Consider the following 22,216-nt stretch of genomic DNA (forward strand, 5'->3'; position numbering starts at 1 on the left):
ACAGGTATTCTTAATGTTTAGGGCCCAGACCCCTTTGGCTCACGCAACCTGTGGTCTCCTTCTCAGCATAATCTTTTTAAATGCCTAAAATCAAACGCAGATTATTACAAAGGAAATCAATTACATATTTTTAGAATGACAAACTCAAGGACTTCCAGGCTAAGAACCCTAGCCTTAGATACTGATTTGGCTTTTGACTGCTTTCCACAGTCACCTCCTCTCTTCCCCTCTTCTGATTTCAGCCTCACAGCTGTAAAAGATATGGAATGAATGGCATTTGGTGCCTAATTCCTTTTCTTCTATATCGATTGCCCCATTTAGCCTGGGAGCCAAAAAGCCTTCTGGAGTAGGTATCAAAGGGAGGTAGGGAGTCTGCCCAGGACTATGTCAGTACCTGAAAAAGCAGGGATTCCCAGCTTTCCTCTAGAAGGAGGGGGAAACCGAAATCTCAGAGTTGAACAGTGAGCACCAGGCTTAGGAGAGGATGGAGTTTGGAAACGCAACCAAGACATAGAGACAAGAGGAACTTCTGGGGATCATTAGGGCCGCTGCTGCTGCTGCAGCTATATCTAGGACAGGGAGGGGGAGATACAGATAGGCATAGAGATAGATTTATCACATGCAGCTGATGAAGAAAAGACTAGAGATTCCATCTTTCTTCTATCCTTTCTGGGAAGTATCTATACAGAGTTTATCTGGTAATTCAGTTTCTGTTTCCCACTGCTGCTCACTTATTCTCTAGAAACAACCATAAAGATAAAACTCATTAATTCAACAAGGCATTACTGGTCTGAAAGTATGCAAGGGGGAAGCTCCAGTCAGCTACTCCAAGAGCTTAAAGGATTCTCTTTCGCTTGTGTTCCCTCTCTCTGGGCCAGCCAACCATTGGCTGCTGGTGGTCCTGTTTTTGTACAGTTCTCGAGCAAGAATAATTGTTACATTTTTAAATAAAGTTTTATTGGAACACAGAAACTATCAATATAATTGGTTTCCTTTGCAACCCCATTTATTTCTCCTCGTGCATTTAAAAGCATTATTCTAAGAAGGGACCCCAGGCTTCACCCGACTTCTAGGTATCCATGGTATCCATGACACATACAACATGATTAAACCTAAGGCTAGCCCACAAATTCTCACTTATCATATTAATTGTACTAAGACATCCCACCTCAATGTACATTTTTTTAAACCTAATACATTTTTCTTAACGATTTCAACAAGTCACCAACAAAATGCTGATTACACAAAACAAAGATTAAAACCATTCAAACCCAAAGTATTCACGTTTCAATCAAAGACAACATTTAGATGTTAATACAAATACTGGCATGGTCGACTTATTAACATTTGCTGGAGTCCCTCCTCACCTCTCTTCTCTTTGTGCACTGGTGTGTTTATTTACAGGCAATACTCACAAAGCCAACTCTGACATCACTTCAGGGCACAGAACAGCTCTGGGTTCTTGAGGCTTTGCCAGCAACACGTAAACTCTAGAAGGTTCTACCAGGGAAGGTGGGGCTCTCAGAATGGTCGATGCACCAAACTGTCTACTTTCTGTGGGCCAGACCAGCTCAGTTCAGGCTTACTGGTAATTGAACACAGCAATATGAGAAAAGGAGATGGAAGGGAGAGGGAGGGAGGGAGAAGGAGGGTGAGGGAAAGGAAGGGGAGAGAAAGGGGAAGAAGAGAAGACTACAGAACGGCCCTCAGTTCTGTGCTGCCCCTTCAGCTTTTGAAGTGACCCTGACCAAGTATTAGAAAAGAAGAGAGGGTTAAGAATCACATTATTTTTGGCTCCCCTATCAACATTAATTTAAATGTGACTGGAGGAACTGAATCATACCATTCTTGACATTCCTGATATATAATGAAACCCGAAGAAAGAGAGACGAAAGTTGTAGTTAAACGGAAAAGTTTCTCTTAGTGAAGCAGAGATAATTTTGGATAGTCGGTAAGTCAATGCCCATTTATTAAATGCCTACTATGTACCAGGCACCATACTAAGTGCTGAGAACACAGAGAATGTCCCTGCCTTCAAGGAATTCATAGCTTAATGAGAGAGATATTATGTACATTACTGTGTACATACAAGATACATACCACATAAATGGTAGATAATTTCAAGGGGAAGGCACTTCCAATGGGGCAGAGGAGGAATAGAAAGGCCTCCTATCCTGAGATTTGAGCTGAGTCTTGCAGGATGATGCCAAGGCAGCCAGAAGGTAGAAATGAGGAGGGAAAGAGGGTCAAACAGGTAGGAGCAGAATCAGGAAAAAGCAATGTCACTAAAGCCTGGTGAAGAGTATCAGAGAAGTCAAGCGGAACGAGGATTAAGACAAAGACAAGAATAACTTCAGTAGACATTTGGTTATTTTATGTTGTGGTGCTCAGAACAAGCGTTAAAAAAAAATTCAGCCAACATTTCCATGAAGCTAAACGCAGCCCATCCATGTGTCAACTTTTGTTGTAGAGACCAGAGAGGAAGAGAAATTTCTATTAAAAATGGTCAAGTGAATCGGTATATATTCAATACTCTGCTCTTCCTTCTCATTCCTTGTGACCTCTGGAAACCTTGTTCTATTGTTTCTTCATCTTAAATCTCTTCTTTTGTTCCTTTACACATGGACATATGGCTAACCCCCAGAAGGCACTGCTTCTTCTCTATGTCTGCCAGAATGCTGGGCATAGAATAGACATACTTTTTGCTCCTCACCACCACCACCATCAGACTAACCCTCTGCCATCTCTATGATCTGTTTAGATCACCTTTTTTGGATGTTGGTGGCAGTCATTTACCAGATATTTCTCTTTATTTCTCAAGGAGTCCAGTACCTCTCTTACAGGTTTCCTCTCCTCCTGAACTCCTGCCCCCACTCTTAGGGTTTTCAATATGTACACTGTTGTCCCCTCAAACATTCTGGTCTCTTTAAAGTCCCATGAGCCATACCATCATTCTATCATATCCACACACAAGGATGCCCCTTAAATTGTGAGCTCCTGGAGGGCAGGAATGTTGCCCCCTTTTATATCTCCATTTGCTTAGCACCTGAAACATAGTAGGTGCTTAATAAATGTTAATTGATTGATTGATCTCACCATCTCCTGTTAAAGACACTAACTTAATCCAGAAGGCTGAAGTTCCTCTCTGATCACAAACTCCTAACCTTTCATCTTTCTCTCCCTCCACCTTGTTCATCATTTCTTCATCCTCAGGCAATTGAGCAGATTTAGAGAGAATTTACACAACTCCAACGCCTGGTTAACACATCTTAATTGGGACCTCACCTTCTACAAAATATTCTTTTTATTCTTCCCCAACTGACTTCCCCAACACACTCCCCACCAAGGTTATTGCAAACCTTATCTTCTCTCCTCAGACCCCCTAAAGCACCCTCTTTCTCGACCTCTTAGTGCAAGACTTCCTCTATTTAATAGGAAAATAGAGACCATCTATTCTGAGTTTCTGCTTTATTCCTATTATGTACCTCGATAGTCCTTGACATATTCCCTCATAGTCTCCTCCTTTGTTCCAATTTCTGACCAAGATGAGGCTCTCTTCTTTGTTAAGATCAACTCTCCTCTGCCTGTGTCTTTGGCGCCTTTCCTTTACTTCTCATGCCTCAACACCTTGCAATCTCAGCTGAAACTGCTCTAAGATTACCAGCGGCAGCCAAATTGCTAAATCTCTGTAGGTGCTGACACTGTCGTGACTATCCTCTTCCTTCTGGATGCTCTTTGCTTTCTCTTAGTTCTCTTCCTATCTTACATCTGACTACTCCTTCTAGACTCATTTATAGTCATTGGTCTTTTTAAAAAATGTAACTTTAATTCAATTTTACTTTATCAATTAAAGAGTGTTGGTTTTCTCTCCCTCTTACCTTCATCCTACATTAAGGGGGAGAAAACCATTGTAAGAAGTTTGATGAGTCAAGAAAAACAAGTTCCCACGTTGAAATATGGCACATTCTGAACCCTGAATCCATCACCTCTCTGTAAGGAGTAGCTACATAGCATACTCTATCATCAGGCCTCTATCAGTCAGTCAGTTGACAAACACTTATTAATCACCTACTATGTGTCAGGCACTGTGCTAAGTGCTAGAATTATCTGCAATCATTGGTAGTTATTGCATTGATCAGAATTCTTAAATCTTTCAAAGTTGTTTATCTTTACAATATTATTATTACTACATAAACTATTCTCCTGCTTCTGCTCCTTTCTCTGTCAGTTTATGCAAATTTTCCTAGATTTCTCTGAAATTGTCCCTTTATTTCTTTTTTTCCCTATTTCCAAACACCTTTATTAAAACATAAGGTTTGGGAATGTTATGAATAACCAGAACTTTTCCAAGAATCAAAGTATATTGTTTACTTAGTACAGTACCTTTTTTTTTTGACTAGGTAAAGAGGCCATTTTCTGCCTCAATTCTTATTAAGCCTTAATCACTGAATGGGCACTGCCTCAGTCAAACTGAGACCTGTTAAAGACCTTAGCTTAAAAAGGCCAGAGTCCCCTACTGCACGCTGGGCAATTTCCAGTTGTCCTGATCCATATCTGGCCACTGGACCCAGACGGCTCTGGAAGAGAAAGTGAGGCTGGTGACTTTGCACAGCTCTCCCTCACTTAAATCCAATTCACTTGCATGTCATGGCATCACCTCCCTGGTGTCATGGTTCTCTTCCAGAACAAAGGACAAACAGCAAGCAGGCCTTGCAGTCAGTGAACGCTTAACAAATGCTTTATCTACATGAAATAACTAATGCCAACTACATCAAAAACTTTCATAGTGCCATGTAATGTCACCATAACATGTTATTCATGTTTATATGAGCATGTGTAAAAGGAGCTTGCTGGTCCCTTTCTATTTTACAGCACAATAGTATTCCATTACATTGAGATGCCCTAATTCGATCAGTCCTTCCTCAATTGATGGGCTCTCTTTAGTTTTCAGTTCTTTGTCACTATAAAAAGCTGCTACAAATATATTTGTGCATATGCAGCCCTTTACTTTTTATTTTTAATTCTGTGAGCTATAGGACTAGTACTATGATGAATGAGAGTCAAAGGTTATGCACAGTTTAGTACCTAAGGGACCTTAGCTGCAAATTGCATTCCAGAATGGTGGTACCAATTCCCAGCTCCACCACAGTAGATCAATGTGCCTATTTTCCCATAGTCCTTCTAACATTTGACGTTTCCCTTTTTTGGTCATCTTTGCCAATCTAATGGATGTGAGGTAGAAACTCAGGGTTGTATTAGTTTGTATTTCTCTAATAAAGATGTGTAGCATTTTTCATATGGCTGTCATAATTTATATTTCTTCAAAATTCTCTGACTACTTATCACTTGAGGAATGGGCTCTAATTTTTATAAATTTGAATCAATTCCTTATGCATCTTGCAAATCAGACTTTTATCAAAGAAACACTGCAAAGATTTTCCCCCCAGTTTTGATGTCATTCTCTGTCCTACTCCCTAATTTGGGGCGTTTTCCTTAGCTATGCCCTGATCCTTCCTCTCTTTTCTCTCTGTGTTCTTGCTTGGTTATCTTGTGAGCAGCCATAGGTTCAATTACTATCTCTATGTTGATGACTCCCAAATTGCTATATCCAGCCCTAATCTCCCCTGAGCATCAATTCCACATAACCATCTCCCTACCGGACATTTCCACGTGGATGTCCCATAGGCATTGCTACTCAACATGGAAATACTTTTCTCCCCACTAAACCCACTCCTCTAATCTCCCCTATTTCTCTCAGTGGTGCCACTATCCTTCTGGTCACTGAGATTAACTGCCTAGGAATTTTGCTGGATTCTTCCCTCTCAGTCACCATCACCCCGTTTTAATCATTTACATTTCCTTCTTTCCACTTACATACCCACCACCCTAATTCAAGCCTTTATCATATTTCACCTGGACTTTTGGAATAGCCTTTTCACTAAACTCCTTGCTTCCAATTTTTTCCCTTTTTTATCTACCATCCACATATCTGCCAAAATAATCCTCTTTAAGCACAGGTCTGACCATAGTCACTCTTCCGCTTAAGAATTTTCAGTGGCTTCCTATTGTCTCTTGGATAATATACAAAGCCCTTAGCCTGGATTCTGTTAATTATCCAATCACACTTAAAAGTAATTTCCTTTGCTAGATAAGAATACCTTATGATTAGATTAATCAAAAGCAGGACTAAATCAATCAAAGTTATAACATATGAGACTTGGCCACTCCATAAAAAACTTGTATAAAAGATAGACTGCCTCAGAAGCAGATAAATATTCTGAGGGTTTAGAAGTGGAGAAGAAAGAGTGGGATCCTATAAAGGTGAACCAGAAAGAACCAGCAGCCCAAGGGCAATCAAGAAAAGGAGAAAGAGAAAGACTGTGGTTGAGAAGGAAGATATCAAGAGGGACCGTGAGCCCTACAGACATCTCAGAGCAGAAGACTTGGGCTGATGCCACCAGTGTCAGCTACCTATTCAAGCCCTGAAAAAAAAGCCCTAAAAAGAGGTTGGCTCTTACCTCACTCCCTGCTTCCTCCTTCCATTGCTTATTGAGACACTATAGAAATAACCTGCTATTTCATTACTCATATATTTAAAATAAACTGAATTTGGTCCTAAACACAAAGAGGCCAGGGATTAACTAGAAATAGACAGAAATGTAAAGACAGAGAGCCTAGTGTCTTCCTAAATGTTAGGAATTTTCCTCACTGGGGGCTCAGAGAAATTGTGTTTGAACTCATAACTTCATCTAACCATCTGCTCCAAGGAAAGTTTGAGAGAGGGCAGCTCTGCCTAGGCTGATGCTTTTTGCATATGTCTAAGAATGGGCTGACTATTTCAGACATGATGTTAGACTGTAGGGAGTTACTAAGAAAGAGAACAGGACAGACAACTTCCCAGCTCCTTCTTAATCGGGTCTTTATTGTACTTAAAATGAATTCTAGAGATAAATACAAGTGACTTGGGGATATTGACAAATTTTGCTTTAGCCATGGCTTTGCTTCCTTTCATAAGCATGAATAATCAAAAGCTGACTCCCCCTCTCTCTTTCTGCCTCTCTCTCACTGCCTCTCTCTCTCTCTCTGTCTCCATAGCTCCCTCCCTCCCTTGTTCTGTCTTTGTCTCTCCTGTCTCTCTCATCTCTCTTCCTCTCTCATCTCTCTCACCTCCTTCTTCCATCCCTCTTATTCTTCTTCCCTTTCTTCCTCTCCCTCCTTCTTTCCAATCTCTCTCCTCCCCATTTTCTCTTTTTCTCTCCTTCCCTCCCCCTCTCTCTCCCTCTCCCTCTTTCTCTTTCTCCTCTCTTTTTCTTTCTCCCTCTCTCCCTTTTTCTGTCTCTCCCTCTCTCTTGCCTTTCCTCCCTCTTTTCCTCTCCCTCTCTCTCCCTCTCTCTCTCTCCCTCTCTCTCCCTCTCCCTCTCCCTCTCCCTCTCCCTCTCTCTCTCCTCCTCCTCCTTTTTTCCCTCTCTCCCTCCCTCTTGTCTTCTCTCTCTGTCTCTCTCTGTCTCTGTCTCTCTGTCTCTCTCTCTCCCCCTTTCTCTTTCTCTCCCATCCCTCTAATCTCTCTCTCATCTCTCATTCTCTCTTTCCTTCTCTCTTCTCCCTCCCCCCACACACATATACATAAAAGGGCATTTAATATCAACCCCAGGTACCTCTCTTTTTTTAATCCCATTTCTTCCTCTGTAAGATGAGGAGGTTGGACCAGATGGCCTCTAAGATCCCTTCTCTTTCTAAAGCTATAATTTAATTTGTCTTTTAATAGTTAAGCCCCCTGTCTCTTAACGTGGAAGAAAGTATATAAATATATGGCTGCTAGATGGCATAGTGTAGAGGGCTATCCTTGTAGTCAGGAAAACCTGGGTTCAAATCCTGCCTCAGAATCTTACTAGTTATGTGACTTTAGGCAAGTCACTTCATACCTTTTAGCCTGTTTTCTCATCTAAAAATGGGGATAATAAAAGCACCTATTTCACAGACTGGTCAAGAGGATCTTTTGAGAGGAGTAAAGCATCTCGCAGATCTTAAAATGCTATTAAAATTTAGCTCTTTTTATTAATACAATCTAAAGATGGAGGAATCATAAAAGACTGGAGGTCAAACGATCTTTTTAATGTCTAATCTAATCCTGCCCCTAGAAAACAGATGAACGATGCTAGGCAGACATTCCCTACATTTTTCAGGAAATGAAGCAATTTGTTGAACAGGCCAGCTGACAAAAATCTCCCGAAGAATGTGGGATGAATTCACCACCTCCTCCTTTGAAACGTAAAAGGGTTCAGCTCCTTTTGTGTCTAACCTGGGAAGGCCCAGTCTCGGCCCACCACCTGAAAACAATAAAACATCCATCAATGTGTGCTATAGTATTTATGCAGGTTAATGGGAAACCCAGCACGTTTTCCCCAGTCTGTGGAAATTCTGTCTTAATGATGCAAGCTACCTCTTCAGCCGCTCACACAAAGGAAACATTTCCGCCCTCTGTTCCCAAAAAGCAGAGCCTCACTCTCACTAAGTAAGGATTGTATTTATAGCATGGGGACAGCAATTACCTCTCCAAAGAAAATTAATGAAAGAGGCATAATCATCCAATAAGTTCATGTCTTCAAATGACCCTACTGTGGTAGATGCTGGGAGGGATAAAGAGTTAAGTATGATATAGGCCCTGCCTTCATGAGGCAGTGAGGTGGCTCAGCAAATAGAGCACTGGATCTAGAGTCAGGAGGACCTGAGTTCAAATCTAGCCTCAGGCACTTATTTGCTGTGTGACCCTGGGCAAGTCATTCAACCTCTCAGCTTTAATTTTCTCAATTGTAAAATGGGGATAATAATAATGCCTGCCTCCCAGGGTTGTTATGAGGCTCAAATAGGACAATAGTTGGAAAGTACTTAGCACATGCATGGCACATAGTAGGTACTTAAATGTTTGTTGTCTGACTGACTTAGTCATTGAGATTTGTGACCGTGGGCAAGTCACCAAACCCTGTTTACTTCAGTTCCCTCATCTGTAAAATGAGTTGGAAAAGGAAATGGCAGACCACTGTAGTATCTTGGCCAAGAAAAGCCCAAATGGGGTCACAGAGAGTTGGACACAACTGAAAATGACCATAACAAGAAGAGAGAAAAGCAATAAAAACAGAGAACTCTATTAATAGGACACATTTTGTGATGAGTGTGTATTATGGTATGGCTATGGGTCATGTGTCTCTATGTCCTCTGAGGAATCAAAAATTATTGTTTCCCAAAGGGCAATGGGGAGAGATGAATGGTTCATAGGAAGAGAAATACCAAGAAGAGTCAGGGAAAAGAATTTCACCAAAGAAAATGTATGATGCAAATAGTTTGGTCACAAGAGATGAGCCAGAGCTACTCAGTCCCATGTTCTTCATCAACAGCATCATGATGTCAAGAAAAAGTGGGGAAGGGCTGCCATGTGTTGGGTGTTGGAAGACCTGGATAAGAGTGACCCAGGATGAACAGGCGAGGCTAGGTTTCACTGTGCATCTCTTCAGGGAAGAGCCACAGCCACATGCATGAGATGGCACACTTCAGAATATTTGAGTGAATACCTTAGAGAGCTAGGTTGTTTGTCCTTCATTTTCGAAGAGGACCATGACATCTGGGAAATGATGACATGACTGGAAGTTTACTTTGATTTGAGTGAGGGAAGGCTGAAGAGGGAAACAAAGTAGGAAGGCAGAGGGGAAAGGTCACGGGGCAAAGCCAAGGAGCTGTCTAAAGGGGAGGAACTGAGATCCCTCTCATTACACCTCAAGCAAGCAAACAAATGAGCAAATAAACAAACCAAAAACCAGGGCCACGTCTTACACAAATACCACTGAGTCCAAGTATCCAATGGTTTTCATTCCTTTCAGATTGATTAATTAGGTTGTTCCCACTTGGCCTTTGACCAATCAGAGAACACATGAGGTTATTCAGCTGCTGACTGCCAGAAATCCATTTGTCCCTTTGGGGGATTCTCACAGAGTCCCCTTGGCCATGATGCAGCTCTCTGCTGGGATTCTTGTAGAGTCCTCAAGCTTCCTTCCCTCCAGGAACCTAGTTTTTCTTTGACTCTCGATCCAGACACTGTCGCTCTAGGGGCACTGCTAGGATACCAATGGGAAAGCCAAAATCCAATTTTGAGAAGTTGACAAGATCATCCTCTGGTGGAGGTAGAGGAGGAGACAGAGGCTCTTCTCCATCCCACCCTCAAATGATTCTCAATCTAGACCCTCCCTATATTTGAATACCCAGGATTCTCTTGTTGTTGTTCGATCATTTCAGTTGTGTCTCACTCTTCCTGACGCCATTTGGGGTTTTCTTGCCAAAGATGCTGGAGCGGTTTGCCATTTCCATCTCCAGCTCATTTTACAAATGAGGAAACTGTGGCAAACAGAGTTAAGCAACTTATCCAGGGTCACACAGGTAGGAAATATCTGAGGCTATATTTGAACTCAGAAAGATGAGTCCTCATGACCCTGCACCACCTAACTGCCCAGGTTCTCCTTGCTCACTATTTCATTCAAGAAATACAAGCCATGACTGGGTGTGTCCTCAGCCAATCCCAATATACTCATGTTGGGTTATTTTATTGTATCCAATAGCTTTCATTCCTTTAAAAATGATGAATTAGGTTATTGGCACTTAGTTTAATGTCTCTATTTGATTGATTCAATAGCTGTGTTCTCACCTGATAACAGTATTAGAGTATATATAGCATCTTGCTTGTTTATTTAAGTTGGGAGGGGGCAATGATTGCATGGACCTTCACCCTCCCACTAAGAGGACTCTCCCCCAGTTTATGCATTATTAATGAGCTTTAAAAAAAAGAACAAGTTCCCTTCTCTTCCCATACTTCCTTGTGATTGAAAAAAAAATTCATCACCCAGTGCCAAGCTGGTAATCAAACTCTCTTAACTTCCCCAGGCTGATCCACACACACACAAAGAAGAGATATATTCCACTACTGAATTTGTAATCCAGGTTTTCTCAGTGTAGTATCACCTGCTAGGGGCCCTTCACTGGAATAGCTTTCAAGAACACAGGGTCATCGCCACACCAAAAGGATACAACTAGGTGGCATAGTGAAGAGTGAGTTTGAGAATGATCTGAGTTCAGTCAAGTATGAGATAATATACCTCAGCTGAGAAGGTAGAGAAGAGGAGAGCTGCGAAAGCTTTAACGAGAGAAGGGAAGGTTTGGAATGGCTATTGTGGAGAGTATGGAGAGACCCAATGAAGGAGGAGTAAAATCATTGCCTTGCTACATTCAGGGCCCAATTGAGATTAGATGACATAAATTCGTAGTTGACCTAGTTAGGATTTTATAATGATTTCCTCCAGTCCCATTCAGCATCACATGAAAAGGTGATGAAGAGGCATACAATGTGATTTTCAAATTGGATGTAGGGATACCTTCTCCCCACCTTTTTAACAAAACCAGTGTGCTCCCACTGACGTCTTCCATCAATCAATGAAAATAATTGGCTTACTTTTATTCAAATGAAATGAATTTGTCCCAATTTTATAAAAATCTTAAATACAACAAAAATAATGTATCATGTGAAGTAGTCAAAAAGCATACATTTCATCCGTGATTTCAACATTCAATTGGTCCTGAAAATTTTTCAGAAATTATGTCATCATCATCTTCTCCTCTTTCTCCTCCTCCTCCTCCTCCCCCTCCTCCTTCCTCTACCTCATCCTCATCCTCATCCTCATCCCCATTATTGTAATTTTCTGGGGGGTAAAATAAAAGTTGATCTCTACCTAATATAAATTTGTTACCTTGAGTGTTTATACAGGAGCCAAGGACACTTTTATAGAGAGGTCTGTGTTTGTCAAAATATAGAGATAAACATGCACAAGTTATATTCAAAGATACTTTGGGTGGGTATAATAAGAAACCCAAAGAGATATTGATGTTTTAGGAGTACCTCCAAATCAGACTTTTTAAGGCCCAAGATTGGGGGTCCCTAGACCAGAGGTTACGTGCCTAGTTTCTCTTTATTTGTGAGCAGGTTGCTTTCCACCAGTGCCTTCCCTCGTGCTATTAGGTGTTTAACAGATGCACATAGAATGTTTGTTGAATGCTTGTCAAATTGACTTGAATGTATTGGAGAGGGGAGAGTTTGAAGGCAGAAAAACAATTCTGAAACAATTACAGTAGTGCAGGTAAGAAATGATCACTACGGTGATCAGTAGAAATGGAGTCAAAAGATATTCTAAAGGTGGAATCAACAAGTCTTAGGAACCATTTGGATTGACTTATTAATATAATGTAGCTTTCTTCAATCTATTTAATTCTCTGCCTCAGTTTTCATATTTGTAAAATAGAAATGTTCTCCTTACCCTCAGAATGGAGGCTTTGTTTGCATTTCATAAGACTAGCTAAAATAAATACACAACATTGTTACCACAGTCCCCATGGTGTGCCAAAGATCTTTCTTTCCTCCAAGCCAAACCATCTAAAAGCGAACAATTTTTAAAAATTATTTTTAATGAATGACTGCTGTCTTCTGCCAACACAGGGCAGCCACAGGCAGCTTTAGTCCATAAAAACAACCAGTTACCACACTTCCTGTTCCTCTAAAGCCTGTCCCCCACTGGATTTATGACTTCACAAACTTAAAAAGTATTTGCTCTGGCTGGCCGACAGGTATGAGCGTACCCTGTGGCACACTCAGCCAACCCCATTCAATAGACAGACTGCTCTAATGCCAAAGCTATCCAAAGACAGGCGGATGGCACATGGAAGAGTAAGGACTCTCTTTGCCCATCTGGCACCTTGTGACATTTCAGCTCAAGGGTGTAATACAGGAAGCTAAGTCTTCTCATGTCTCAGCTGCCTCACAGCAGGCACAGTAGCCACCAGGGACAGAAGCGCACTAAGGAGGAGAAAAAGGGAGAGAACAGGATTCCAAGAACTCTCCCACTGACAGCTCCAGTAGATTGGGTGGAGATGAGAAGACTTTCCCTCAGCAAAGGTTCTCCATCTCTCAGTGGCTGCAGGATGGATCTGCCTCGCCTGGCCTCTAGGGAATTCCCCTGGCTTGCAACCCAGAGGTAGTCTAAGTGAAGCCACGATGTCCTGCCAACCTGGAGTAGTGGTGAACTGTGGTTGAGCATGCATAGTGAAGTTTTAGCTACTTAGCTCTCCCCAAAATACCCCAGTGTCTCCTCAATACAGCAGCTCCAAACAAGAACAAAAGCTGGTCTCAAATTTACCAAGTGTCATCAGAATTAGATAATTTCCAAATAGATTCCTCTTCACAAAACCAACACATGTTGAAAAAGAGGAAGAGGTGTTTTAAATAAAAAGAATATGCCAGCTAATAGTGTAAGCTATTTGGTTTCTGTAGGCCTCAGTTTCAGAATGCATAAAATGAAGAGGATGAACAAGGGCCAAGTTTCCTCCTATACTAATCCTATGACTTCTCAGGGACTCAGTTTCTCCATCTTTGAAATGAGGGAATTGGCCTAGGATTTGGTCCCTGGATGACCTTGAAGCTCCCACCCATCTCTGGAATTCTGGGAACTTAGCTACTTGGATGGTTCCATGAGTAATCAAGGAAAGTTCATCTGGTTTCTTAATTGGGAATGTAGTGTTAATTATCAGTCAGTCAGGAAACAAGGGCAGCCCGATGGCACACTGGATAGAACACGGGCCTGGAGTCAGAAAAACTCATCTGTCTGAGTTCAAATCCTGCCTCAGACACTTACTAACTGTGTGACCCTGGGCAAGTCACTTAACCCTGTTTGCCTTAGTTTCCTCAACTGTAAAATGAGCTGGAGATGGAAGTGGCAAACCACTCCATTGACTCTGCCAAGAAAACCCCAAATGGGGTCATGAAGAGTCAGAAACAACTGAGAAGTGACTGAACAACAACAGTCAGGTAACAAGCATTCATTTATTAAGCTCTTACTATGTACCAGGCATTTTGCTAAGTACTGGGGATACAAATGAAAGTAGACAGATCATGCCTACCCTCAAGGAACTTAGGGTCTAATGGGGGAAGACAACACACGAAAAGGGGCTGGGGGTGGCACAAAGATATCTGGTGAAGGGGGATGGTAGAGAGAGTCCTGTGTACATCCTGGAGAAGAATGAGACATGGCTGGCCAATGAAATTCTGGGAGGAGCCATTGAATCATGGGAAGAGGTCCAAGGGAGGGCAAAGTACCTCCAATTATTTATATCTCATCTTGTATCACCCTTCAAATTCTACCAGCCTGCCTGACTTAACTTAAGGAATTTCTTGATAGGAAGTATGGAATGGTGGATAGAGCACTGGCTCAGGGGTTCGAGACCCATCTCTGAGGCATAGTGGCTCTAGACAAGTCATTTTATGTCTCAGTGACCCAAGCAACTCTCAGGTTATAGATACAGAAAAGGTGTCTATCTACACTGGTAGAGGGACTTTCCCCATAACACACAGCTACAATCCAACAAACTCCACTCATTCTCATCAGTTACATGCCACAGCATCTCTCATTAACCTAGCACTTGAAGACTCATAAAACACTCTCTCATAGTAGCCATGAGAAAGTAGCCACGTGAGTATTGTTATCCCCTTTTGGCAGATGGTCAAATTGAGATTCAGAGAGGAAACCTTAGTGGCCCAAGGTCACACAGCCAAGAAGAGTCTGATCGGGATCCAGAGCTCTCCTGACCCATTAGTTCCTGCTGCTTTGTCCCTGGGAGTGCACTCAGTCTTACTGATTCCATTTGGAGTGTAATGAAGGCCCTGCCTGGAGCTTGATCAGAGTTGACCTTCTTGGTTCCAGCCAACCATGCGTGCTAGCTCAGTGCTTGGGAGACTTGGGGATGACCCAGCCATGCGTGTGAATCCTTGCTGAAAGACATGGATACTTTGAAATGACAAAGTAATCCCTTCATCAGCTACTGAGATGGAAGATCCAATGACTCAATGGACTTTTAAAAAGGAGAAACGGCTTCTGACTTTCTCTCCTGCTGCAACTATTCCCTAAGACGAATAGTACTTTCACCCCATGAGGAGGTGAGGGGATGGTGGGTGGTGCTCCTTCCCCATACCATGTGGCTGCTCCCATGGGAAGCATGGACTTAGGCAGATCAGCTTGCCTCTGAATTGTTCACTACCTTTTCAGTTTTGTTTTTCCTTCTCCATTTTGGTGACCAAACTTTGTTCTCGAGGTGGCTATTCCAGGATTGAAAGTGACCTAGTGAGTTTAAGAGGTCCAGAATTCCTGGGTCCAATGAGTGGATCTGAATGGTGACAAGGGAAGCATCTTCATTAAAGATGACCACCAAGAGGAAAAAGCCAAAGCCCTAGGCTAACTTTCCAGAAGACACGGACTTTGAGAGAGACAGTGCAGAGCCAGGGTGATATTCAAAATGGCTAATCATCAGTCCTGGAAATTGCTTCATGTTTAGATGAAATTTCAGTCATAGGTTGGGTTAATAAATCCCATTTTAAGTCGTTTTGTCAATGAATGCTGTGTCTTTTATCTTTTAGCATTTCTTTCATGTATAGGAAATAAATACCCGTCCCATACCTGATTCATATTGCCCATTGAACAATTTTCTTCTCTCCCCCTACCCCTTTGGGGAAAACTAAACATGAGCCAAAACCTGTTTTAAATATTTTGTCACCAGTGCACCAGGTTGGGGGACTATTAGAGCCAAAGAATGCAAGGAAAGGGGGACTCAGCCTCTTCCTATCAGGCTTCCCCCAGGCCTGAATGTTGTCTAGATCGCATGGATCCAGAGCAGACTAGCCCCATAGGGAGAGGGAGTGGGTGCAGCATCCCAGCCCCCGGACCTAATGATTTCCAATATCACACAATACGTCGGCACAATGACTGACAGTTGGTGGATAACTCTTGGAAACAATTCCAAAAGGAACCACTACTCTGCAATGCTTTCCTAATCTGCTCTGGCTGTGACATTCTCAATTATTCAGGGGTCAATCAGTCAGCCTGCATATCATCTGGGCCTCTAGCTTTTAGCTTGAATTCTCTTTTTTTGTTAAGAACACAAAAAGATCAGCAGGCGCATGTATTTCACAAAGAGAAGAAAAGAAGATTGTAAGTGAACCTGTGACTTTCATACTATACTTCCCTCATAGCTAATGGTATTGGGGGAGGAAATAAAATTAAAATAAAACCATTTTTCTTATTTATGGCTGAGATAAATGTTTGGTAGCAGAAAAGGTATTGTTTTTAGTTACATTTGTGCCTTCATTTTTATGTCATCATTATTTCTGGGTGTGCTCCCCCACCTCTCATTCCCCCCCACCCCCCCACCATGAGCCTTCCCTTGTCACAAAGAAAAAGTTAAGTAGAAACAAACATCAGTGCCTGCCTGACCATGTATGCAACATTCCACAGCCACGGTTCCCCACCTTTCTCCTTACACAGCCTTCAGCACCATTTGGGGTACTTTTCACTTACATTTTTATAGTCTTTTTACACATTGTACAAATTTGCACACGTTCTTTTGGTCCAATGGTAATGAAGATTGAAAGCAATAGGTAAAATGAAGCTTAGGCCGCTTCCATTCTTTGGAAAACAGCAGTGAAAAGGGCACAAAGCTTGGCCAGAGAAGGCCCGGGACTTGAATAGTGGCTCGTTTTATTATCTGCTCTCTATTTGGCCTTGGCCCAGTGACTTGAACTGTCTAAGGTTCGGTTTCCTCCCTTGTAAGACACTACCCACAGGCGTTCTCAAGCTAGCTCAGGAGAGCTGATTGTTAAATTTTCGATGAACTTTGACATCTTGGACACAGATCAAATCAGGGCTTGATTGACTGTTCTGTTGATTGTCTGGACCTAAGAAAGTGATGGAGAAAATGTTAATAATATAAATTAAACTTATGGCTGTATCATGGGCACCTCCCCCCCAGAGAGCCAGTTAAACATTTATGGGCATGCCCCTGGATATGCAATCTAAATATGACAATCCTAAAATGTTGGCCTTGTTTTATACTTTTAAGGGTGAGCAGTAGCTACTGGGTCTGTTTTATAGCTTTACAATGACAAATAAGAAGCAGTATGGTGTAGTGAATGGAGAGCTGGACTCAGAGTCAGGAAGACCCAGGTTCAAATCCTGCCTCAGACATGTGCTGGCTGATTCTGGGCTACTCACGTAGCCTCAGCTTCTCAGACAACTCTAACACTATGCTCTCTGTATTGGTAGAAGGAATCTCCTCACTAGGAGTTCCCTTATACTAATAAAATCAAAGGTCCAGACACTCTTCACCTTCAAAAGTGATCAATTCACCTGAGAAATCCTTGGCCAGCTCTCCAGTCAGATCTGAAGAGACCTCAGAGGCTGTCCAGTCTAACTGTCTCACTTTACAGGGAAGGAAACAGGTGGTGACTTGAGCAGGGCGGTGACTTGACCAAAGTCACGCGGCTATGAGAGGCATGTTTAGAAAACATTAGAAGGACTTGTGTTGATGATTTCGAAATACCTCCAAGGAGTTGCTAAATAGGGTCCCCATTAAGACCAGAGAAGCCAGGAGGAGAGGACAGCTTTACAGATCGAGGGCCAAGAGCAAAAACCATGGCCAAGAAGCGTTTAAAACAAGCCGCTCAGCATCTCCAGAAGACTGGGCACCTCCAGGCTCCAGCCTGCTCTTGGCTCTTTGCTCCCACTTTTGGAAATGTTTCTTGGAAGAGCTGTGAGAATCTGAAGCTTCCCTCAACACTAAAGTGCCCCATGGACAAAGGAAGCCAGTTGGGCTGACCCTGCAAGACCCCACCTCCCCAAAGGGGCAGCAGGCCAAGGGGGGGTGGGGCCTCCCATTCCCAGAACTTCTATTCTGGTTTGAAAAGTTCACATTCATCTACAAAAATCACACAGTCTGGGCCTCTCCAGCACAGAAAACAGAGCAGCGTGTGTGTGAGAGCCTGGCAAAGGAGGGCCTTCGGGGAAGGCCAGCACAGGCAGTCCTGGCGTTCCAGCAACTCACCGCCTCTTCCTTCTCTCTCTTGATCCGAATGGGGATAACCTTTCAGAGGAGACCAGGGACAAGAGCAACTTTTATATGTCTCTTCTGAAGAAGGTCCGAGCAGCACGTCTCTCCACCAAGGACGAGCGTTGCTGCCTTCTCTACATCGGAAAACCGAGACACGGGCCAAGAGCACGAGGCCCATCTCCAAGACTTCTGCAGAGGCCCCGTGGAGGAAAACTCTTGCCTGCCTCCCCTGAATGACATGTGCTGGGTGGACTGAGCAAGAGAGGAGAGACAAATGGAGATGACCAAGAAGAGAGGGGACCCCGGAGGGCAGCTGTGGAGGGAGGGACAACCTAGTGACTTTGGCGGTGCTGCCCAGGCCGCTACCTAAAGTCACAAGCTAAGAAAATCAGAGCAAGGCCAGAATTAATTAAAAATAACAACCAGATGGAGATTGGTACTGTAACCAGAGTGTGAAGGAACTCTCTTCTCTGCAGATTTTATTTCCTGACATTAAAGATTTTTTTTCCTCCTAGCCTGTAATTTCATTGCTTCAGGCAATGCTCGCCTCCCAGTGGGCAGATGTCTGGCAAACAATACTAGCTTTAAAACCAGAAGGGACCATTAGAAGGCCACAGAGTCCAACGCCACCCCCATTTTACAGATGAAGACATTGAGGCACAAAGAGGTTAAAGGACTTGCCCAGATTTACACAGCTCGTAGGCGTTTGGGGCAAGATTTAAACTCAAGTCCTACTGACTCTGAGGCCACTTCTCTTAACATTACATCATACTGCTTCTAAATAGTGCCTAATTTAACTGCATAAAACTCTATATAGAATGGAAATATACAGCTACCATGTCCAATCAGTGAATACCTGAAAACTTAAAATAAGCCAAGTATTTACAAGTGTCAGGTAATTAACCACTTAACAGAAAGTCGACTGATGCAGCCCAAAACAGGAGAAGAGTTATACGTGCATAACAGTACAGGCCAGTACAACAGGCTTGGCTGATACAGGCCTCACATAGAAGAGGCTGGGAACCCTGTGTCAGGAAGGGCGTAACGAATGTAATGGAAGGACCCTGCTGCGTGATTTGGAGCATGCACAGACTAGCCGGTAACTAGTTTGGTCCACCAGGCACAGAGTGAACTCTGTTGATTGACTGTAAAGAGAACTAGCAGCCATTCAAAAAGCACTGACCATCCAAAGCAAGGCTGGTCCCCCTTCCTGTCTGGCTTTGTTCAAGTGAAGAGACAAGGCCTAAATAAGCCCTTAGTGGGGCGAGAACACATCAGAAAGGATAGCATTAGGGAAAGACCTGAACCTCTCAGACAAACCCTAGGACCAAGAGGGAGAGATTTAGCTGGTCTTGTTTTGGGAGAATGAGCCAGAGTATCACTATATATGCTGTTGTTTGGTCATTTCAGTTGCATTTGACACTTTGTGACTCCATTTAGGGTTTTCTTGGCAAAGATACTGGAATAGTTTACTATTTCCTTCTTTAGCTCATTTTACAGATGAGAAACTGAGGCAAACAGGGTTAAGTGACTCGCCCAGGGTCACACAGCTAGTATCTGAGGCTGGATTTGAATTCATGAAGAAGAGTCTTCCTGACTCCAGGCCTGGCACTCTACCCACCATGCCACCTAGTTGTGTACTATCTTATGGAAGGTTTAAATACTGAAGAGAAGAATCATTTGGGCTATATTAAAAAAATCAGTCAATCACCTCGAGTTTACAGAGTGGCTGCTTTGTGACAGGCAGAATGCTAGGTACCAAGAAAACAGATGAAAACACAACATTCCCTGTCCTCAATGTGCTTACATTTCATAGGAGGAAAAGCAAAACCACAAACAAATAAATACATAATATATACAAGTCGACATAAGGTAATTGAGTGGGAAGGGCCTCTAACAAAAGGGAAGCCTCATGAAGAGACGGTACTTGAGCTGAGGTCAAATTCCTAACTGAGCTAGTAGACAGGTGGAATGGTCTAATGCAAAGAGCAATGATTCTGAACTCAGAAAATTGGGGTTCAAATCCTACCCCCAGTATTTACTACCTCTATGGCTTTGGGAATTGAATCTCCCTGGGCCATGGGCTCTTCATTTATAGGGTGAAGAGGTCGAACTAGATGGCCTCTGAATCCTTGGGGAGTCAGTGGTCTTTATTTCTTAATGTTATTGTTCCCCCACCCACCCCAAAGCCCTTTTCCTTATGTACTTGGCTCTTTCTGGAATGGAAATGAAAAGGTTAGACTTACAGTCAAGAAGACGTGGGTACAAGCCCATCCCCACGCACACTGTCTGTGTAATCCTTGGTAAGTCAGCCTCTATGAGACAAAGCTGATAATATAGGTAAAATGTCTGGTTTGTTTTTGGTTTCTTTTCCAAATGGGGAGGTTGACTTGGGAGAAATTAGGAAACTCTAGATAGGGTTGCTGATTAAAAAACCAGATAAAAAGAAAAGAAATAAAAAAGAATCCTCAAAGCTTTTTTTTTTTGAATGCACAGAAGAGGATTGGACAGAAGGCCAGAAGGAAGCACAGATAATCAGGACAGCTTTGAAAGCTACGTGTTGAATATATTGTACACTTTTAAAAGCAAGGTATATATAATAAAGATTTGTAGTTTCACATACAAACCCCTTTTTCTGTTTTATTTTTTCTTGCCACTGGACTTCAACGACTCTGGAGAAGAGAGGGAGGCTGATGACTTTGCACAGCCCTGCCTCACTTAAATTCAATTCACAAGCAAGTTGAGACATCATCATCCTGATGTCACTGGTCCTCTTCAAGAATGAAGGACAAATAACTTTTTATATGGAGGTGCTCATTTGAATTGGCAATTACTTGGCTCAGAGTAAAATATATTAAAAAAACATTTTGCAAACCTTGAGGCATTATGTAAATGGGAGCTATTATTTCTGAATTTAACAACTTACAGATCTTCTGGGGCTCCCAAAGTACAAGGTGTCCCTAAAGTCTGGACACATAGGAAATGTGGAGTTATTGCCTCAAGTTCACGTGAATCCTGCAAAGTGCATCAACTTTTGCATCACAAATGATGGAGATTGTATTGAAGATATTATTTATTAATATTCCAATTAGATAAAATGTTGTGGAAAATTTCATTCATTTCATTTCTTGAAAATATGCATTTTTGCCTATGTGTCCAGACTTTAGGAACATCCTGTAGTCTTTCCAGTGTTACAGATGATGGAAATAGGTCCTGATAAACACATTGGCAGATGTTTCCAGTTTTCATTTGTTTGTTGTTCTTCTCCCAGGTTCATTTCCAAATGCTCAGGGAAGAAAGGACTTAACTGGTTTTCATGTCAAGTTTCCTCCAGATTCATTTCCACTTCTTGTCAGCTGTCTTACGAGACAATAATACCTGAATCTTTGATAATCCTCTGCTGCATTTTTCTTAAAATAAGTTTATAGTTTAAAGTGGCCTTGCCCTTAGTCAACATGCCTTTTTGTTTAACAGAATGATCAAGTGTTTGCTGGATAGGGTGGCTTGAATGAATAAATGAATTTATGAATGAATGAATGAATGAATGAAAAGTATTCATAAAGTGCTTACTGTGTGCCATGCATTGTGCTATGCATCAGGAATGTAAATATAGAAAATAATCTTTGCCTGAAAGGAACTTACATTCTAAAAACATAAGACAACACATATGGAGGGATCATGGCCAGAGAGGGATGATGTGGGAGGACATAGGAATGATGAACACAACCATGGGGTAATTGGCCAGTCCATCCTCTTTAGGAATGGAAGCTTTGATTTGATTACTTTCTCAGAGATAAGCAGAGTAGGGAATGCTGTTTGTAGCAGCATGAATAAACACAGATGGTGAGAGAATTGTTTTCTTAATCAGTTACCAGTCAGAAGTACAGGGTGCCAGTGTAGGAACTAGAGTGTCTGGATCAGGTTGGAGGCAGAGGCATAAAACGATGGATGGCTGAATGGATGGATGGATGGATGGATGGATGGATGGATGGATGGATGGAAGGATGGACAAAAGATGGAAGGAAGGAAGGAATGTAAAAGCATTGATTAGATGTTGTTATGTGTCAAACGTTATGCTAATTTCTGGGGATACAAAAACAAAATCAAAGATAGCTCCTGCCTTCAAGGATCTTATAGTCTAATAGGAGGAGAGAGCACATATAGGAGAGGATCCAGGGTACATATACATTTAGTGGCAAGGTGGCTGGTGAGAAGACGACAGGAATAAAACAAACCATGGCTAAAGCAACATGAC

The 22,216-nt window shown here is 42.3% G+C and overlaps 1 protein-coding gene across 1 annotated transcript in view; it reads right to left on the bottom strand.

Annotated features, from left to right (window-relative positions):
* FGF2 (fibroblast growth factor 2) overlaps positions 1-22,216 on the bottom strand; it is a 61,901-nt gene that overhangs the window by 15,807 nt on the left and 23,878 nt on the right. The gene's annotated exons all lie outside the window — the stretch shown is intronic.

This window comes from Trichosurus vulpecula, chromosome 6 (genome assembly GCF_011100635.1).
Source record: "Trichosurus vulpecula isolate mTriVul1 chromosome 6, mTriVul1.pri, whole genome shotgun sequence".
NCBI lineage: Eukaryota > Metazoa > Chordata > Mammalia > Diprotodontia > Phalangeridae > Trichosurus > Trichosurus vulpecula.